Raw genomic sequence first — 21,370 nt, 5'->3', positions numbered from 1 at the left:
AGCCCCGTGTCGAGCTCTGCACTGATGGTGTGGAACCTGTTTGAGATTCTTTTTCTCCTTCTCTTTGCCCCTCCCATGGTTGGGTGCTCACTCTTTCTCTCAAAAATAAATACATGAACTTAAAAAAACTTTTTTTTTATTTTTAAAGGAACTTCTGGGGCGCCTGGGTAGCTCAGTCAGTTAAGCGTCCAACTTTGGGTCAGGTCATGATCTCACAGTTTGTGAATTCGAGGCCTGCGTTGGGCTCTGTGCTGACAGCTCAGAGCCTGGAGTCTGTTTCAAATTCTGTGTCTCCCTCTCTCTCTGCCCCTCCCCAGCTCTTGCTCTATCTGTCTCTCTCTCAAAAAGGGAACTTCCAGATACGGTGTTGCTGGGAGAATTAAATGAGGTAATGCTTGTAAGCCTCCTAGCACAGTCTGCCACATAGAACAGAAGTTGAGCTTTGTACACCAATAATGGGAGGACATTCCAGGTAAAGGGGAACGGCATATGCAAAGGATCGAGGGAGAGGCTGGGTGCCCTGAGAAGGAGGACCAACTAGGGCTGCCATAACAATGGGTCACAGTCGGCATGGCTCAAACAACAGAGACTAATTGTCTCACAATTCTGGAGGTTCCAAGTCCAAGATCAAGGTTTTGGCAGAGCTAGGTCCTTTGGAAGGCTGCAGACCTGTTCCAGGCCTCTCTCCCTGGTTTGTAGATGGCTGTCTCCCCACTTTGTCGTCACATCGCCTTCCCTCTAGGTGCGTCTCTGTGCCTGAATTTCCCCCTATTTTTTTATTTTTAATTTTTTTTTAATTTAGAGTGCACAAGCAGGGAAGAAGGGCAGATGGGGGGAGATTGAGAGAGAGAGAGAGAGAGAGAGAGAGAATCCCAAGCAGGCTCCACATTCGGTGTGGAGCCTGATGCAGAGCTCGATTCTACGCCATTGAGATCATGACCTGAGCCGAAATCAAGAGCCGGATGCTCAACCGACTGAGCCACCAAGGTGCCCCAGGAATTTCCCCTTTTTATAAGGACACCAGTCATATTGTATTGGGGCCCATCCTGACAACCTCACTTTAACTTGATTACCCCTGTAAATGCATTCTTTCTGCAAAAAGCCACAATCTGAGGTCCTGGGGGCTAGGGCTTCAACATGTGAATTTGAGAGGCCAAGCGGGGAACATTTTAATGCTTAACTAAGAGAGTGGCTTCACTGGATTGTACTAGGAAGGCTGGGGGCGGGGTGGGGGACAGTCAGAATGAACAGATAAGACAAAATGATCCTGAAAAGCTAGCTGGGGACCAAATCCTTAAGAGCTTTAAATGATACTCACTGCACATCAATACGTCATCAGTACTGGGCTGAGGAAATTCAAAGGAAAATAAGGTATGGCCTCTGACCTTAGCAGGCTGCAATTCTGGTGAAGACAGGCCTTGAAGAAATCATTCAAATAGTGATCCAGGCATGCACTTTAATAATGAGAATAATCAAATAATAATAATAATTTTAATGGGAAACACAGAGGCAGGAGCCCCTCACCCAGTGCCGCCTGGAATGTGCCAGAGAGGTTGGCGGAGGTCACCCCAAAGTCCTGAAATGACAAAAAGGCCTCAGGGTTGGGCCGGCCCCCACCTGGAAGGGAAGAGTGGCCTCCAGAGTCCAAGCCTTCCCCGGAGCTGCTCCAGTCACTGTTGGAGCATGACCTGGTCTGTTCTCCAACCCTCCCCCGCAGCACCCTGCAAATGCTATCATCAAATGCAGCCTGCCAGAAGGCATCACAGGAGACCTGAAGGGTGGTCCAGACAGATCTGGTAGGAGAAGGCAGACGTGTATGTGAGAAGATAAAATGTGGGGTCAGAATTGATGGGTCTCAGGAGAAGATCAGATGGAATGATAGGAGAGTCCAGAGACAGGAAGTATATTCATTTCCTGGGGCCATGGGAAACAAATCACCACAGAGCTGGACGGCTGACTGATAGATACTTATTCTGTCACCATTCTGGAGGCCAGAAGGGCAAAACTGAAGGGTCGGCAGGGTTGACTCCCTCTGGAGGCTCTGAGGGAGAATCTGTTCCAGGTCCTCTCCTAACTTCCCGTGGTTGCTGGCAATCTTGGTGTTCTTGGTTTGTAAACACATCAGTTCAACCTCTACCTCGTCTTCATGTGGCCTCCCCTCTGTGTCTGTCTTCTATCTCTTATAAGGACCCCCTTCACTGGAGGTAGGGTCCACCCAAACCCAAGATGAGCTCATCTCAGAATCCTTCCCTTAACTACATTTGCAAAGACCATTTCTAGACAAGGACATTGCCACAGGTACAGGGAGTTAGAACTTAGACGTATCTGTTTAGGGGACATAATTCAACACACGACGGGCAGTTTATCTCAAGTTGGGAGAAACAAGCGAGGATGTGGGGGTGGGGAGTGGGTAGCATCTAAGCTAGCCTTGCAGGAAGGGGCAGGACTGGGCCTTTAGAGAGGTGCATAAAGGACATTCCAGCAGAGGGGCAAGAGGAATGAAGGTCCAGAGGCACAAGAGCACCAGTCACAGGCACAGAACACCAGCCATGTGACAGGAGGGCTGAATGAGACTTTGCATCTGACTGTCCCTTCCTCGCCTCCATCATGAGCACTGCCCCTGCCATGACCCAGCCATGTGACAGAGATACCAAACAAAGAATGTCCCTCTCCTCCATTCATTAGGGGCAATTCCAGCATGGCCAAGTCCTGAGTTGCTTTGCTCCAATTCCCTTACAGACGTGCTCAGTCAAAAGTATCCCAAGAAACCAACATGACCCAGGGACAAAGCACCAACCTGCACCTCAACTTTACTAGATGTTTTAAGAGTGAAAAGGTAGGGGCACCTGGGTGGCTCAGTTGGTTAAGCATCAACTTCAGCTCAGATCGTAATCTCACGGTTCCTGAGTTGAAGCCCCACATTGGGCTCTTGGCGGTCAGTGCAGAGCCCGCTTCGGGTCCTCTGTTCCGCCCCTCTCCTGCTTGCACTCTTTCTCCCTCTCAAAAATAAATTAATTAATTAAAAAAAATTTTTAAAAAAAGAGTGAAAAGGTATTATTTTTATTAAGACAGCAAACCCTGGTATCTGAAGGAGGAGACAACAGTAGTTACTTTAGATAAAAGTGGGGGGTGGGGGGTTGGGGGTGGCAATAATTCCTACCTCTCCAGTTTGTGGTAGCAGCTTATTTGATAAGGTCTGGATGATGCTTAACAGAGAGCTCAGCCTATAGGATAAGGCCGGCAACGGTAGAAAAGCAAAACTCACAAGAGTTTGGGAGACTTGGGCTCTCATTTGTCACCAAGTCTCTTCACTAGGAAGGTTTTAGGAACACCAGCCCACTAAAAGGCACCCTGGGGTACAGTGATGGAAAGGCAAGGTGTGACCCCATTATAGAGCAGCTTGCATGCCAGCCTGAGGAGTTTCTGCTGGAGCCACTGGGAAGCTTTTGCCTAAAAATCAGTGAGCTCGGGCGAGACTGGGCAGCTCAGTTGGTTGAGGGTCTGACTTCAGCTCAGGTCATGATCTTGAGGTTTGTGAGTCTGAGCCCTACATGGGGCTCTCTGCTGTCAGCGCAGAGCCTGCCTTGGATCTTCTGTCCCCCTCTCTTTATCTGTCCCTCCCCCAGGTTCTCTCTCTCTCTCTCTCACTCTCTGTCTCTCAAAAATAAAAAAATAAAAAAATAAAAACATCAGTGAGGTCAATGTTTTGTGCCAGATTAAAGTAAAGCAAAAGATGAACCAGGACTTGATGCGCTTGGGCAGGGTCCACAACTCAGATCATGTGCCCCCCTTTTTTCGCCTTCAGAGTACTAGCATGTAACCAACTGGAGACACATTTCTTCTGTCACCAAAAGATAGAGTTGATACAGTCTTCAGAAAGTTGTGCTTGCAAGATGAGCCATCATTCCTAGCTGTTCAGATAATTCTTTTCAACTCATATAGTCATATAGCCTCCAGTCATTTTGTTACCCACTTGTGCTCTTACTGTCAAAAAAAATTTGTTAATTTCTTCTTTAAAACCCGCATTGAGTCAGACTGAGTTAACTCTGCCGTGGGCATTTCCATCACCTGACACTGAGCCTCTTAGCAATAGCCAGAGGTGGGACTTTTTGGCAAATGCTGTTTATCCATCTTTGAAATGAGACATTGATTGCAAGCAGATTTAAAAGGAAATTCCTGTAAAAGCATTTTTTTCAATGACAGTCTTTGTTTTTTTTTATTCACTTGCCCATAACTTTCTGGAAAATTCTACTTTTGGCTGAATTTTCTCATCATTGTTTCAGTATAAATTTGTTTTGTTTTTTATTAATGGAAAGTTGAGGGGGGGAAAAATCCCTTTGGTAGCTTTTGAGATACGAGAATGTGAAAAAATATATACTTTTTCCAATTAAAAGAAATCTTTGGCCTTATTTTTCTTTTCACCAAAACCTTTACATGTGAGGGCTGTAGTAGACTCTAAGTGGTGGTTCTCAGCATTGGCTCCATGTTAGAACTCCTTGAAGGACTTTAAAAAATACTGGTGCCTGGGGCGCCTGGCTGGCTCAGTGGGTAGAACCTACGACTCTTGATCTCAGGGTTGTGGGTTCAAGCCCTACGTTGGGTGCAGAGATTATTTAAAATTCAAATCTTTAAAGGGGGCTTGGGTGGCTCAGTTGGTTAAGTATCCAACTTCAGATCAGGTCATGATCTCGCAATCCCTGAGCTCATGCCCTGCAACAGGCTCTGTGCTGACAGCTCAGAACCTGGAGCCTGCTTCAGATTCTGTGTCTCCCTCTCTCTGTGCTTCCTCTGCTCATACTCTGTCTCTGTCTCTGTCTCTCTCTCTCTTGAAAATAAACACTTAAAAAGTTTTTTAAAAATCTTATAAATAAATAAATAAATAAATAAATAAATAAATAAATAAATAAAATCTTTAAAAGAATATACTGATGCTTGAGTCCAAAGACTTCAGAGAAATTGGCCTGGGTCCAGCCAGGGGTCTGGGATCATTAAAAGCTCCCTGGGCAGCCCTGAGCACTACTGTCCTAGGACACAGCCACCCCAATCTCCAAACTCAAAAAAGGATTCAGAGGTCTAGAGATTTCAGAAGGGAAAATCAACTCTTCCCGGGAATAGTTCTTCCTGTTGAGAGAAAAATAGTTGTACTTATTATTGTGTAAACCATACAGCTCTGAGAAAGACACGAAGGAACTTTAATTGGAAAGCCTTCATAGCCTCCCACACAACTGGCCAAGGATCACTAGTATCAGGATGCGTTGCTTCCTATTTCTCTGGAACAGATTGGCTCCTCACTAACACTTAAGAATGAGGAATCCCCTGTCCAGCTTCAGACTAGGTATTTCTTTTCATGCTTGTGGGCATCAAAGAACAAGAGACTCTAGGGGACCAGCCGTTTTCCTGGCTCTGTGGCCACCTTCTCCCATCACTAGATCTTTTCCTGGATTCTTATAAAAGTTTTCTATGGGAAGAAGCAGGGATAGACTTTTCTCCTCTGGTCATAGTGAGAAGGTGTCCTCCCAGATGCACCACAGAGAAAACCAGAATCAGTACCACACTGGAAATGTCGTCTCCTTTCCTGTGAAGTCCCCAGACTGGAACATGATTCTGCCTCCCTCTTGACTAACACCTGGATGGGCCTAATTAGCAAAGTCACTGCGATTTGATGACACCCCATCACGATTAATTGCAAAGTCAAACCATGCTTGCTTCAGGCTCACAGATGATAATTCATTGATTCAACATGCCTTAACTGGATGCTCCCTATGAGCCAGCTGATATGGAGAGAATACAGATTTTAATTTTTAACTTTATTTACTTATTTTTGACAGAAAGAGAGTACACACAGGAGGGCAGAGAGAGGAGGAGAGAGAGAATCCCAAGCAGGCTCCGTGCTGCCAGCACAGAGCACGACATGGGGATCGAACCCACGAACTATGAGATCATGACCTGAGCCGAAACCAAGAGTCAGACACTTAACTGAGCTAGCCAGGTGCCCTGAGAATACAGATTTTAATGAGGCACAGCCCCTGCCCTCACAGACAGAGAAGCAAACCACTGTATGAGATGCCCCCAGGGTCTGATTTTGAGCCTTGTTTGAGCATCAGGGAGCCTGAAAGTCACAAGAAAGGGTTTTGATCACCATGAAATGCTAATGTAAAATACCTGCGTAATTTTGTGCCAGATCAAACAGCATCACAGAGTAGATATCAAGAGAGAAAAATGTCAGCGACAAATTCATAATAAATATGGAGCGTGGGGGTTAAAACTAAGCAAGTTCCATCTCTAACTTCAATCTGTCTGTGGATCAAAAAAAGACCACCATTCTTCTGTTTAGCAACAGAACACGGAGAGTAGTTGAGGAACAGAAGGAGGCTCCCAGGGGAGGGCATCAGAAGACCCTCTGTTCAGATGGTCCCACCCATGCCACACAGGTACTTTCACTGCCACAAGAGAGACCCACGGTTCCTGTGGGATGTATGCCCCACTTATGGCTCCTTTTCTAGGGGAAAGTAGTTTCTCTATTGAGAAAAAGCAGTACAGAAAATATGTACATATTTTACTCATTTAATGAGCTCTGAGTAAAGTTGATCATCTGTATGTGCAGGGTTCATTGCTGAAATATTGTGCCTCTCTCTGAGTCTGCCTTCTTTAACATTTTCAACCCGATCATGACTAAAACAGAACAAACAAACAAAAGTGTGCAGGAAGGCAAACTAACTACAAAATTAAGACCCATGGGAAGAAGATGTTCCATCTGGGACTCCTGTGGGACATGGACAGCATCTGCCCAATGTCCTCCTGTCAAGGTCTGTCTGGGGGATTCAGTGTTTGCAGGACTGGATGTTTTCCTCCGGCCATTTTGTCGACAATTCCAATTTTAGGATTGCAATGTAACATAGTCTCATCGTTCCTGGGAAGGCTGTTCATATTTCCTTTTTTAAACATTTTTTTAATGTTTATTTATTTTTGAAGGAGAGAGAGACAGAATGTGCGTGGGGGAGGGGCAGAGAGAGTGAGAGGGAGACACAGAACCCGAAGCAGGTTCCAGGCTCTGAGCTGTCAGCACGGAGCCTGACACGGGGCTCGAACCTACAAACCACGAGATCATGAGCTGCGCCAAAGTTGGATGCTTAACCAACTGAGCTATCCAGGTGCCACCATATTTCCTTTTGGAAACACTGTCTGGTCTCCTCCCATGGCCAGCAGAAGGGTGGCCCCTCCCTCTGGGATGGCTCAGCCCCCTGGGGAAGGCAATGGGAAATCTCCCCTCTGGCTGGCTTCCTGGCAGTTGAGCAAAGTTCCATTAAATTCTTTTGGGCAGAGGTTCCTCACTCAGTCTTGAGTATGGATTGGATTCTATAACGCAATCTGTTAAGTGTGTAAATCAACACCCTCCTCTCAGATTTCCTAGTTATCTGCAGAATTCCCCTTCAGTGAAGAAACATCTTGTGTATGTGTGTCTGTCTATCGGATAACCTGGCTTTTTATTTGAAGAGCCTCCAATTAGAGAAAATGGGAAGTAAGTGGCTTTCATTTAAGGAAGTCGCATCTGCCTATCATATCAAGGAGAGTTTAAAAATGAGAAGGAAAAAAAGAACCGCCAAAAAAAAAGTAATTTCCTCCTTGACGATTATTTCTGAATAGGAACTTGTGCAATATTACTCAAGAAGGTGGGGGTTTTGTCCCAATGAACTGAAGTGCATGTCCCAGTGTCAGAAGCGCATAGACCGACGCCCCCCCTGATGGCGTGTGGCCTGGAGTAGAGAAGCCCACCCACTACCTGGTGTTCAGTGCTTTGCTGCCCACCCACCCCACGCCCGCCAGGCTTCCCCTCAGCTTTTCTGGCCTTTACCTCCAGCGATTCAGTCTGGAGTGTCTGCTGTTTCAAAACACCTGCTGTCCCCTTCCCTTTGTCTTTATCTGTAGGTTTTAACATGAGGCAGAGAGCTAAGCCTAACCCCTTGGCAGAGAAAAAAATGCAGGCATACTTTCTGTCAATGGAAATAGAGAGAGAGAGAGAGGTGGACTGAATTACGTCCCCCACCAAATTCATCTGATGAAACCCTAGCTCACAGTACTGTAAACTGTAACTGTCTTTTGAGAGGCCTTTTATAAGGTAATTAAGTTAGAATGCAGCCATCAGAATGGGCTGTTACCCAACATGACTAGTGTCCTTTTAAGAAGAGATTAGGACACACAAAGAGACACCAGGGATGTTCACACACAGAGGAAAGGCCATGTGAGGACATGGTGAGAAGGCAGCCATTTGCAAGCCAAGGAGAAAGGCCGTGGGAGAAACCAAATCTGCAGACACCTTGATCATGGACTTTCAAGCCTCCAGATACATTTCTGCTGCTTAAGCCATCCAGTCTATGGTATTTTACTATGGCAGATCCAGGGAAGTGATTGTGTGAGAGAGTGTGTGTGTGTGTGTGTGCACACATGCCACCATGTGCCCATGCGTACACATATAATGCGAGTTAATGATAAAAATTTGAGTGGTTACTTGCAAGGCAAAGCCTTCTCGTTGAGTTAATTCTAGATTGCTGAGTCACATGAGTATGTTGCCCAGTAGAAGCTCCTTGTAAAGAATATTGAATGAAAAGTCCCATCTTTCCTGTTCCATTCATCAATCCATGGAACCCTTATCGGAACAACAGCTCCTCTCCTTAGCACTGAAAAACTGTAGACTGTTTCTGGAAGAGCCAGATTTGAATTTCAGTCATTAGGACTGGGATATGCCCTGTTGCCAGCAGCTAATAATTTGGAAAACCGAAATGACAGGATAACAACGTGGTACATGCTCCCTGAGTTTGAGAACATTCTGCATCCTTCTTTGAACCTCCTCAACATTCAGTAAAGTGCCTTGCTCCACTGCAGGGACTCAAAAAATATATTTATTTATTGACTGAGTGAATACAAACAATATCAGGCCTAAATGTACAGAAGTATCCCATTCAACTCCTCCAGTCCTCAGAGAAAGGCATTCTTTTCTGGAATTTGTAAATTAACTACTCAAAGTTTTAGATACTCTGCCCTTATACATCATTTGGATCCACAGGTACTGCTTTTTTCTTTTTCTTTTATTTTAATGTATTTATTTTTTATTTTTATTTTATATCTCTACAGTCTATTTTAAATTGTGTCATCATGAACACACTGAAAAACACATCAGGGGCTCATGGTGAGAAATACTGTATCATCATGAGGTTGCTTTAAAATAAAAAGATTCCCACCAAGAAAGAGATTAACTCAGTGCTTTTTAAAATCAGTACTTGCAATGCTATGCAAGCCAGTCCTCACAGCACAATGACAAAAGTTATGAGAATAACTTATGGAGTCACTATTTGTTTCAGCCTTATTCCTGAGTAACAACCACCCCAAAACTCAGTCTCTCAAAACAACAGCAATTTCTGATTTCTCCTGATTCTATGGATGGTTCGGCCACTGCTCTGCTGGTTTCACAGGGCTCGCTCGGGTGAGTCACTGAGGTCTGGGGAGCCTGGCCGTTCCTCCTCCAGGACGCTAGACTGGTTTCCCACACAGCCTTCTCAGGGCTGCATTCAGGAGCGGAAGGTGGAAGCTTCCAGTCTACGGGAGGCCCAGGCTCCAGAACTTATGTGACATCTCTTTTGTTACATTCTACTGGTCAGAGCAAGTCATGAAACCAGCCCAGTTTAGAGGAGAGGGAAATAGACTTCATCTCTTCATGGGAGCAGCTACAGAGAATTTATAGCCACATTTGATCAACCACAAGATTGCAGCAGATTCAAAGTCACCTTAACTTTCTCACTTGGTGAGCAAAAGAGGAGTGAGTCAGGGAAACGGTTCTCCTGAGCTGGTGCTCTTCTGAGGAGGGAAACTGAGGCACAGCCTTCCTTCCTGGCCAAGAATGAACCTGCTGCTTCCAAGACTGCCCGGTGCCCACAGTTGCAGAAAAGGATCCGGTCATAGAATCAACAGATCAGTTTACCCAGAAAGCTGGTGCTGACCTCCCTGGTTCTCAAATGTGGTGCATGTTGGAATTCTCCAGAGAGTTTTTAAAAATACTGAGGTCTGTCTGGGTCCCGTCTCGAGAAATCACAATTTCACTGGTATAGGATGTCACTTGTGTATTGGGGATTTTTAAAAGCTCCCTAGGGGATTCTAATGTGCAGCAAAGTGTGCAAAGGACGGGTGTTTAAACTTGAAACTGCCTTTTCTCCGTCGGCAAGAAAGATGCAACTAATGCTTATCTATCTGGTCATTTGTGATGTGTACACAGAAGGATGTCACACACACACACACACACACACACACACACACACACACACAGCATATTCTGGTAGATGCTGATGAAGGAAGCTTGCTTTCAAGTGTTTAGGGATTTGCAGAAGGGTATTTTGTGGAGAACTGAGCTCTCTAAATGAGGAATAAGACACCTTGTGGGCCAACAGCCGACCCTAAGGTTCAGAACAAACTAATATATCTTGTGGTCCATTTGGTTTCCTTAACCCTGGGCCACTGGAAGTGAGTCACCAACAGGGGAATACCACATTTATTTGAAAAAAAATAAAAATAAAAAAAAAATTTAGCAAAGCCTATTTGCAGTTACTGAGTCAAGTTGTAGGTGCCTTATCTGTCTTTGGCTATCTAGTAAAGGTGCCTGGAATTCTCCTAAACACAAAAGCTTACACAGGTCCTTTGGAATGGTCCCCATTTTTTTTTTTAACTGATTAAAAAAAACAGCATTGAGCATAGCAAACAGGAGTAGAAATGTGTCCAAATATCTGATAAAAGCAGAAGTATAACTTATCCTGGGGAGCCTGCTATCTTACTCATTCTTAAAAATGAACATCTGGGCACTTCGGGCTTGTGTCAGGGTGTGTCAGGGTGTTGGTCAGAGCGAATTTCTCCATTGTAAGGACCTGCAGGCTAATTTCAGGGGCAAGACATATGAGTGAAAGCCAGCAAAGCGCTGGCATTGTGGGATAACCTAGTGATTCTAAAAATGCCATGAATCCACTCCAGTGCCCGGGAAGCACCAGTCCCATGGGCTCACTGTTTACTTCATCATGAGGCTTCAGCAGTAGTCTTTGCCAGACCAGCTGCAGCGACATCACCTGGGACCTTGTTAGGAATGCACATTTTTAGGCTTCTCCCAAACCTGCTGAATCTGAAGCTCTGGGGGCGAGGTCCACAATCTGTGTTTTCATGAGCCCTCAGGTGATGCTGAAGAATGTCCAAGTCTGAGCACCACCACAGTGCAAATCTGAAAAAGGGTCGCCCTTGAGGATCTACTGAAGATCTCACAAAGGCTACATCTCAGAGAAATGGCACCAGGGCTCAGTTTTGCAATCCATATGGGTAACATTTAGGAAAGATAAAAGAATGTTTGAAAATACATCTCGCGACTTAGAGTTTCGTATAATGGTTTATGACCCAAAGCCAGGAGGGAAAGTCTTGTGATTCTTTTTTCTGTAGGAAGATCCCAGGAGTCATGGGCTATCAAGAACACTAGGGGGGGGGGGGGGGGCGCGGGGAGGGGGGGGTTGAGGGGGTGGAGCACCTGGGTGGCTCAGTTGGTTGAGCATCTGACTTCAGCTTAGGTCATGATCTCATGGTTTGTGGGTGAGCCCTGCATCGGGCTCTGTGCTGACCGCTCAGAGTCTGGAGCCTGCTTCAGATTCTGTGTGTGTGTCTCTCTCTCTGCCCCTCCCCTGCTCATGCTCTGTATCTCTCACTCTCAAAAACAGATAAACATTTAAAAAATTGTTTTAATCGGATACCTTTAAAAAAAAAAAAAAAAAGAACACTGCAGGGGCCTGGTCCTTTCCATCTACACCCCGAGGAAGGGAGCTGAGTAATTGTGAATATCAACTCTGTATACAGATGACAAGACATCCTTGCATGGCCTAGCATAGATGTGTCTTCAGTCTGTCTCTGTTCATTTTCACTCCTCTGCTTTACTCTAAGGGTGGCTGTATCAGGCTCACCAGAATCATCACGGCTTAACCTTGCCTCCTCTGTGCAAAATCTTCTCACATGGATCGCATGATCTTCACACAACACCCTGGGACTGGTCCTTCAGTAGAATTCAGAACCAGTGTGGACAATCCCATTCAGGTCAGGTTGCGGTTTGGATGGAGGTCCCTTACCGCATCTCCCCAGGTGGGACCTGCATGGCTGCTGGCTACACTGCCAACAGCCACCCCACCTTAAACCTCAGCCCCCAGAGCCAAAGCCACCTTCTGAGGCCACTATTGGGAGATTTTCTCAGGAGACGCCAAATAAGGCACAGTATTTGAGAACGGGACCACACACATCCGAAATGAGAAACGGTCTTCTTTTTTTAAATTTAAACAGGGAGGTAAAAGCCCTGCGTAATTTTTTTTCATGTGACAAATGAAAAAAGAGAGACGTTCTTAAAAAGAAAAGAATCCAAGTAAAGTAAATATCTCTTTAAAGGGTATTTTGAAGGCATGAGGCTAACTAAACATTTGCCCATCATTTCTACTTTTCTTGTCCAGATTTTTTACAAGTGCTGCCCATGAATTTTGTGGACTGCTAACAAAGGAACCTCATTTTTCATAAATTTCTCTTTTTCTTTCCCAAAACTAATCTGCTGGATTATGTCATAGTTTAGCAATGTTCAAGTTCGCTGACATACCCTTTTGGACCTCGGGTTTTCTTTGTGTAATTTTTTTGAGCCAAAATATCAGAAAGGAAGGACTCTTTAGTCCTTAAAGTGATATGTGCAAGTAAGTTTGTAGCACTGGCCATGACACTGTGGTATTTGTATCATCAGCAATTCACAGATTATAATCTCCTAATCTCAGGATATTTTATTTCTAATTCTTCATCCTGATCTCAATAAGCGAGGAAGGCAGTTTAAAAAAGAACATTTTGTTCTAGCCTTTTGTATTTTTCAAGCCAGCTTTCTGAAAACACAGAGTTCTTCAAATATTATTTTATGCTGAGGCTATTTTATATTCCAATGCAAAGATAAATTAGTTATCACGAAGATCTCAGAGGCAAATTTAAAACATGTGCATCCACCACAGAAATGCAGGCATTTGCAGGTACCACAATAATTCTGCAAGACACAAGGACACTCTACAGTATTTCAGGGATGCTGTGGTCCCAGCAAACCTCAGAGACATTGAGGTAACTCTCGTGCAATAGCATCAATTAAAATTTGGCTGAAGGACAGCCCTTTTCCTGCCAGGAAAAGACAATAACCTTTAAGGACATGGACTGGATTTACTCTAGGCCAGAATGAGTCCCCATCTGCCCTCTGTCCCAGGCTGGGAAAGATTGGAATGTCTCTTCCAGTCCTGTCACACACCCACAAACCTTCCTCCAAGTTTCTTAGAGGAGAGGCAGGCAAGGAGTTTCATTGCTGATCCACTGTAACCAGAAGGAACTTAGCAGAGCTGGGACTTTGCAGATTACTGAATCCCATGCCCTCCATTCGATGGGAAGAACTTAGGCCCAGTCTGGATGGAACATTTGTCAGGACAGCAACAAATCTGCAGCAGAGAGAGGCCAAGCCTTGGGTAACGGTTGACTCTGCTATCCCTCAGTTCTTTATTCTAAGTCCTGGTTCCTGGGCCTCCTCAGCCTGCATCTGCATGGAACATGGCCTTGGAAAGGTCAGGTGTCCACATATCTAGCTCAGATGGAGCTAGGGGATCCAGGATGGGCCCACTGGGGGATTTCCTCCTCCGCAAAGAAGGTGAGGCTTTGGTCCGTGGAGGGGCAGTGAGACAGTCGGTCGTGACTATGTCCTCCCAAGTTCATTGACAGAAGTCACCATCCCGGACGCCCTTCACTGAGGGCTCTTATCACAGACCTAACTCACACAAGACAGGCAAAACTGGGAAGTCCAGGGGCCTCAGTTCAACGTGCTGGTGTCATGAAGCCTGCTGTTCACAAGGGCAAGGCTTGCAGAGACAGGTCCTCTGCATATCAATCCCATCCCGCATGGACAGTCATGGTTCCATCCTGACAAAGAGAAGGTCTTTTTCGGCGAGGCAAGCAGTCACTGAGGCTAAGTAACACTGCGATACCAGTAAGCATACAGTGAGATTTGAATGTTTCATTTGATAACACAATTTCTCACATGGAAAAGAATCAAAATATAGTAGATAATAAATGCCTGCTGCGTCCAAAGTGCTTGTAAAGAGGTGAAAATCGGCCCCTACTTTTTGGAGGTACCAGGTGAGCTGCTATTGCAGAACTGGGGAAGGGAGCTTATTCCTTCTGGAAGAGTCTTTGTGTGCTCTTAGAGAAGATGGGACTTGAAGGGGACTCAGTGGAAAGAAAACATAGATACTGTGAAAGACAAATAAATGTGTGGTGAACAGCATTCTGGGTGGGACAGCTTCCTCACAGGCCTGGAGATGCAAGACTGCACTTTTAGGGGATGACAACAGACTCTGTAGCTAAAATATGACAAGTAGGGGAGAGGGGAGGAGGCATAATCAGACAGAAGGATGGATACCTTTTTATTTGTATTTTTTTTCTGGTAACTTGAAGAACTTTCCAGAAGATCAATGTGTTAATCAATCATTAGGTAGCCAGGCAGTGGGCTGATGTAGAAAGTCCTCTAGGAAATTGTGACCTCTTTGGGAAAACAATCCTCTCTGCAGGAAAGGGTTGATAATGCTCTACTTAAGGAATGTGGGGTTCTGGTCACTGGCAGTCCAAGGGGGAGAAGGGAAAAGTGATTCTTGGAATGAAGAGACTGGTTCTCGAGTTGGTGTCCCATAGGCAAGCTGGGTAACACCACACACACGGCGGTCAGGACTGAGGTAGTAGTAGCTGAACACACTCAGTGTAGAAATCACAGTCCCTATCACAGGATTTACTGTCTAGACAGTCACCACAGTTAAAACAAAGCAGTTCTTGGAGAAACATCTATTTTTATCAGGAGTTAAGAAAAGTCCTGGCATGAGAAGCAGCTTTACAGGTGTGTTTCTTCAACCTGACCCTTCATCTTATCCAGATCTGCTGGCTAGCAAAGGCCACTTAAGGGATGCCCAGGTGGCTCAGTCAGTCGAGTGTCTGACTTCAGCTCAGGTCATGATCTCACAGTTTGTGAGTTTGAGCCCTACAGATCCTCTGTCCCCCTCTCTCTCTGCCCCCCCCCAAAAATAAATAAACTTTTTTTTAAATGTTCCAAAAACTCTTGTCACACAGGATAAGAGCTTGCTTTTCTAAGGAAACTGTAACAGACAAGACGATGGAGAGAGTGAAACAGATCCTTCCATCTGCCCCCAAATTTCACACTGTACTTACAAACGTTTCTACTATTGCTCAGAAAACTGCCATCAAACTTTGCGATTCTTAAAGCAGTGGTGCAGGACCTGCCCCTCCCACTCTGTCTCCACAGTGGAGACCATATGCCTGACAGGCAAGCACTAACCATAAGGGAACAACTCTCCTCCATCAGTCACCAGGGCCAGATGCTCATGGTGACTACCCATCAGTCACAAACGTACCTGTGAATCAGATGGTAACTGTCAACAATCTCCCAGAAGCACCAAGAACACCTCCCTCGGGGCTCCCCCATCAACAATCTAGCCTAGAAGAAGAGCCAAAGATTCCTGCTTTAGAAAACACCAGGGCCCTGACTTTACTCATTTCTATGCCCTGTTTGCTGTTAACTTCTGATCCCAGATAGCTTGGTACCTCCCTTCCTCTCCAAAGTGGGGCGGCATGGTAGGTCGATGGAAGAATTACAGACAAGTGGAAAATTCTAATCTGTTGTTGTAACAGTTTCTGCACGTCACTGAACCTTGGGTGCTACGTATTTTTTAAGATGTAAATTGCGTTCTATTTATGATTATTAATGAAACTGACAGAAGGAGATTTGAAGTTTCAGGACAATGCCCTAAATCTGACTCTCTCTGTCAGATAAGAGTTCCCTAGAAGGATTCACCAGGACTCACCTGGCATAAATTGATACAATAGATCTAGACATTTTGTTTCCATTTATAAATGAATCCCTTCAAGGATATTCCTTGAGATAAATGATGGAAAGACCAAGGTTCAAACCCAGTGGGGTGATCTTGGGAAAGCCAGCTGAACCGTGGAGCCCTGGTTATCTTGTCTGTAAGCCTCGGAGAATGACACATTCAAAGTGCTGTTTCAGTAATTATGTGAGATAAGTTATTTGAAAATACCACACAGTATATGGCACATAGTAGGTGTTAAATAAGTAAATCTCACACCCAAGAATGCAGAGCTAATGATGGATGCCAAAAACCAAGGCAATGTTTAAAAGAATATTTCCTGGGATGCCTGGGTGGCTCAGTTCGTTGAGCATCCAACTTCGGCTCAGGTCATGATTTCATGGTTTGTGGGTTCAAGTCCCATGTTGGGGTCTGTGCTGACAGCTCAGAGCCTGGAGCTTGCTTCAGATTCTGTGTCTCCCTCTTTCTCTGCCCTTCCCCTGCTCACACTCTGTCTCTCAAAAATAAAGAAACATTAAAAAAAATTAAGAGAACATTTCCTACTGGGATGATGAAGGCATAGAAGTCATTTCCTTTTTTTTTATTATTTAAAAAATTGTTTTTAGTATTTATTTATTTTTGAGACAGAGAGAGACAGAGCATGAACGGGGGAGGGTCAGAGAGAGAGGGAGACACAGAATCCAAAGCAGGCTCCAGGCTCTGAGCTGTCAGCACAGAGCCCGACGCAGGGCTCGAACTCACAGACCGAGAGATCATGACCTAAGCTGAAGTCGGCCGCTTAACCAATTGAGCCACCCAGGTGCCCTGGAAGTCATTTTCTTTAAAACAGAGGTACCAAGCTATCTGGGATCAGAAGTTAGCAGCAAACAGGGCAATAGAAATGAGTAAGTCAGGGCCCTGGTGTTTTCTAAATCAGGAATCTTTGGCTCTTCTTCTAGGCTAGATTGTTGATGGGGGACCCCAGAGGGAGGTGTTCTTGGTGCTTCTGTATGGGTGTTCTTGTTTGGGGTGGGGGTATTCACAGGGGCTGACTGGAGGAAGCTGAAAGCTTTATCTCCCAGAATAGGATGGGATTTAATAGGATGGGATTTAAGATGAGAGTTTTTGGCAGGAAGGCTCCCCTTTGACAAAACTAGAAGCCTTCTGCTGGATTAGGGAAGGGTTTACTTGAGATGGCGACGCCCTCAGCACAGAAGGACTTCCAGAACAACTTTAAAGAGACAATTTGGCGGGACGCTGCAGAGATGAAAACATCAGAACAGGGACAGGACATTAACTCAGTTGCTCACTTAAAACCTATTCAGCCCTTGGGGCGCCTGGGTGGGTCAGTCGGTTAAGCCTCCGACTTTGGCTCAGGTCATGATCTCCTACTCTGTGGGTTGGAGCCCCACATCGGGCTCTGTGCTGACAGCTTGGAGCCTGGAGCCTGCTTCAGATTCTGTGTCTCCCTCTCTCTCTGCCCCTCCCTGACTCACACTCTGTCTCTCTCACTCTCAAAAATAAATAAACAGTAAAAAAAAAAAAAAAAAAAAAAAAAAACTTATTCAGCCCTGAAATTCAATGTCAACAAATGTCCATTTCTAGTCCCATAATTCAGTCTCACAATAATAAGAAAAGGAAAAAGGAGGAGGAGGAGGAAGAGAGAGGAAAAAGAAAATTAAACTAGATTACAGGAAATTTTGTATCCAATATAATTTATAGCATTTGCATTTTAATTATTTCTTCCTTAAAAAATGTCCAAAGTCACCACAATATCATTAACAAACATATAAAGTTAACTGTTATTGCTCTTTCCAAAAGAGTTGTTACCAGAATAAACATGTTTATTTAAGTCTATTTCTTAGTACACCTCATAGTAAATGTTTTAAATTTGTTTTTAAACATCTATTTATTTTTTGAGAGACAGAGACAGAGCATGAAGAACATGAGCAGGAGAGGGGCAGAGAGAGAGGAAGTCACAGAATCTGAAGCAGGATCCAAGCTCTGAGCTGTCAGCCCAGAGCCCGAGGCGGGGCCCAAACTCATGGACCACGAAATCATGACCTGAGCCAAAGTCAGATGCTTAACTAACTGAGCCACCCAGGCACGCCTCATAGTAAATTAAAAAACATGATTATCTATATAATAAGAAATATATAACCCCAGCAACAATCAAATCTCACTTAAGAACTCGAAACATTTGGGGCACCTGGGTGACTCAGTCGGTTAAGACTCTGACTTTGGCTCAGGTCACGATCTCACAGTTTTTGAGTTCAAGCCCTGCATTGGGCTCTGTGCTGACAGCTCAGAGCCTGGAGCCTGCTTCAGATTCTGTGTTTCCTTCTCTCTCTGCCCCTCCCAAGCTTATGATGTCTCTCTATCTCTCAATATAAATAAATATTTTTTAAAAATCAAAAAGTTTTACGGGGGATGCTTGGCTGGTTCAGTCAGTGGAACACGCGACTCTTGATCTTGGGGTTGTTAGTTCGAGCCCCACACTGGGTGTAAAGATCACTTTAAAAAAATGTTTGTTAGTGCCCACTGGTGATATTAAAAGTTGAATAAAGATTTTTTTTTACTTCAAAAAGTTTTGGGATTACATATCCAAAGGGAAATGGCACTTATGTCCAACTAACTTTCTCATTTTTCTCCATTGCCATATTTTGATGGCTTATAATGAGGCATATTTGTGTCATTAGAGGCACTGAGACTCAGATGTGGAGGAAAGGCAGTGAGGACCCCTGGGGTCGCTGCAGGCATAAGATTTAAAGCAGCAGGACAGAATCCTTTCTTCACTCTTGTCAAAACCATTAATAAACAAAATGGGATGTAGAGTGATTGGCTGTCAGACGACACAGCTTGAAAATAATTTTCATTGAAAATGGCTGTGGCTGTGAGGGTGACGAGGACAGGTAATGATGCACTACAAATATCCGGAACTTTCTCACACGCACAGATACAATGTAGACTAGCAGTTCTCAAACTCTGTAGTCTCAGGAACCCTTTACAGAATTATTGCCGAGTCTAGAGATTTAATTTATGTAAGCTGTATTTACCAATATGTACCTTAGGAAAAATTAAAGCTGAGAAAAATTTTAAACATAAGAATACACAAGCCTGCATTCCCATCATATCGTAACATCCCATATCATGTAGCCTCTGAAAAACTCCACTGTCTGCCCTTGAGACAATAGAGTCAAAAAGGCAAATATTGTTATAAAATAGTTTTGATTTCACGGACCCTCCTGAAAGGGTCTCAAGTACCCTCAGGACTCCCTGAACTTGAGAACCACTGAGATAGACCAAACCTATGAGTTTTTGAGTCTCCTAAACACCCCCCAGCTTGGGCTCGTCAGAAAAAGAGGTAAAATGGACGAGCCCATGACTTCCCCACCCTTCTCCCACTAGAGACACATACTAAATTTTTTTTTTTTTACATTTTACATATCAGGATTCTAGGTTCATCTTCCTTTAAATATAGAATTCCACACCAAAACATAAACAAACAAACAAAAAAAACCAGTTTTTAAACCATGTGTATTGTGTATTGTGTAGAATGTGTATTGTGGGGTATAGTGCATAATCAAAGAAAAAAATATGGTCTTCATTTGAAATATATAGATTGAGGATTGATGCATTAGGTTGTTAGAGCTGTGCAAGCATTAGATTTCTTAGAAACTCCCAAAAACTATGTCAAATGAAAAAAGTTCATGAAATACATATTAGCATAAAGAATGACTATTTTATAAGTTAATGTATTTTTTTCAGAAGCTATTTACTGAACAACTACTACATGACTGTCTCTGGGTGAGGTACAGCATATATGCACTTTTTGATAATAAAAAAGTCAATGAGTGAGGGCACCTGCGTGGCTTATTGGGTTAAGATCCAGACTCTTGATTCCGGCTCAGGTCATGATCTCATGGGTCTTGGGACTGAGCCCCGCGTCAGGCTGAGCTGACAGTGCAGAGTCCGCTTAGGATTTCTCTCTCTCTCCCTCTTGCTCTTGTCCCCCTCCCTCTCTCTCAAACTTAAAAAAGTTTAAAAAATTCAATGAGTCATTTTGAAGATTTGTAAGGGCCGGAGGAAGGAGGAAAGGCAGTCATTCACATAGACTCCACAGGGACACTACCCTAAGCTCTGGGGCTCCAGCTCTGAGGGAGTTTTCAGAGAGGGAGCCTCCAGCTGGAAGCCTGAACACCCCCCCCCCACTGAAACGCTGAGTTAGGGGGCAAATCTTAACTGTTCTGTGCTTCAGTTTCCTGAAGAACACCTAATCATGACTTCCTTTTAGTGTAAAGACAATGGAGCTGTCAATATGAAAAAGTCTTGGGATTAAAGCCTTCTGGTGATGGATTAAGACAAAGGTAGTTTTTAATTTTTTGTTGAAGAATAACACACATACAGAAATGTGAACATAAGACTAGGAGCACCCAGATCAAGAGATGGACCATTAGAGAGCCCTCTCTGGCCCCCAGTGGTCACTTCCCACCCCAGGGAAACTGGTAAAATAGCATAGATTGACTTCCGACAACATAGATGACTTTGCTTTGTATGCAAGATACGCTCTTTTGAGTCTGGTTTCTTCAGCTCAACATTATGTTGTGAGACCTGCCCACACTGTTGGACATAGTTATAGACCATGCATTCTCAGTTCTACGGAACACTCCACTGTGTGAAGATGTCGTAATATAGGTCACATACATAGCCTTTTAGCCATAGAAAAGACCAGAGATTTTCTCTTATCCAGAACGAGGGATCCACACATGAAGAAGAAGGAGGAGGAGGAGGCAGGGAGGAGGAGGAGGGATCCACAGATGAAGTTCACCGTCTCTTTTCTTTTTTTTCTTTAGAAAAGAATTAAATGTTTATTTATTTTTGAGAGAGAGAGAGAGAGCAAGCAGGGGAGGGGCAGAAAAAGGGAGACACAGGATCCAAAGCAGGCTCTGTGCTGATAGTAGTCAGCCTGGTGTGGGGCTCGAACGCACGAACAGTGAGATCATGACCTGAACCGAAGTTGGATGCTTATCTGAGCCACCCAGGTGCCCCTCACGATCTCCTTTCTATTTGAAATTGATCTGATCAAAGGAATTTTTGGTTTTCCTTCCATGTCAAGATTAGAGATGGTATTAGCAACTTTGACCAGGAGTTAGGGAAAGGAAAAGGGGGTTAATATTTTGGCAGCTGGCTCTAGGGGACTCTCTACCTAATTCCAAAGGAAACTGATAGCGACCATTTCTCAAAAGCAGCAGCATGTCTGGAGCTTCTGGGAGGAAGAGCATCCTGCACCCAGAGGATGCCAGTCAATGTGTGGTAACTGATGAACAGAGTAGATGGTGGATGGGAGGGGAGATGGCACCCAAACAGGATACAAAATAAGGGCACCTGAAATCACCACTTTACAAAATAAAATTATGTTTATTACAGAATAA

At 44.4% G+C, this 21,370-nt stretch overlaps 1 long non-coding RNA gene across 3 annotated transcripts in view; it reads right to left on the bottom strand.

Annotated features, from left to right (window-relative positions):
- The window catches only part of LOC132666511 (uncharacterized), a 91,320-nt gene that overhangs the window by 23,498 nt on the left and 46,452 nt on the right, over window positions 1–21,370 (bottom strand). The window lies entirely within an intron of this gene.

Source organism: Panthera onca, chromosome B2 (genome assembly GCF_046562875.1).
Source record: "Panthera onca isolate mPanOnc1 chromosome B2, mPanOnc1 haplotype 2, whole genome shotgun sequence".
Taxonomy (NCBI): domain Eukaryota; kingdom Metazoa; phylum Chordata; class Mammalia; order Carnivora; family Felidae; genus Panthera; species Panthera onca.
The sequence above is the reverse complement of the archived record's forward strand: the minus strand, read 5'-3'. Positions and strand labels throughout refer to the sequence as shown.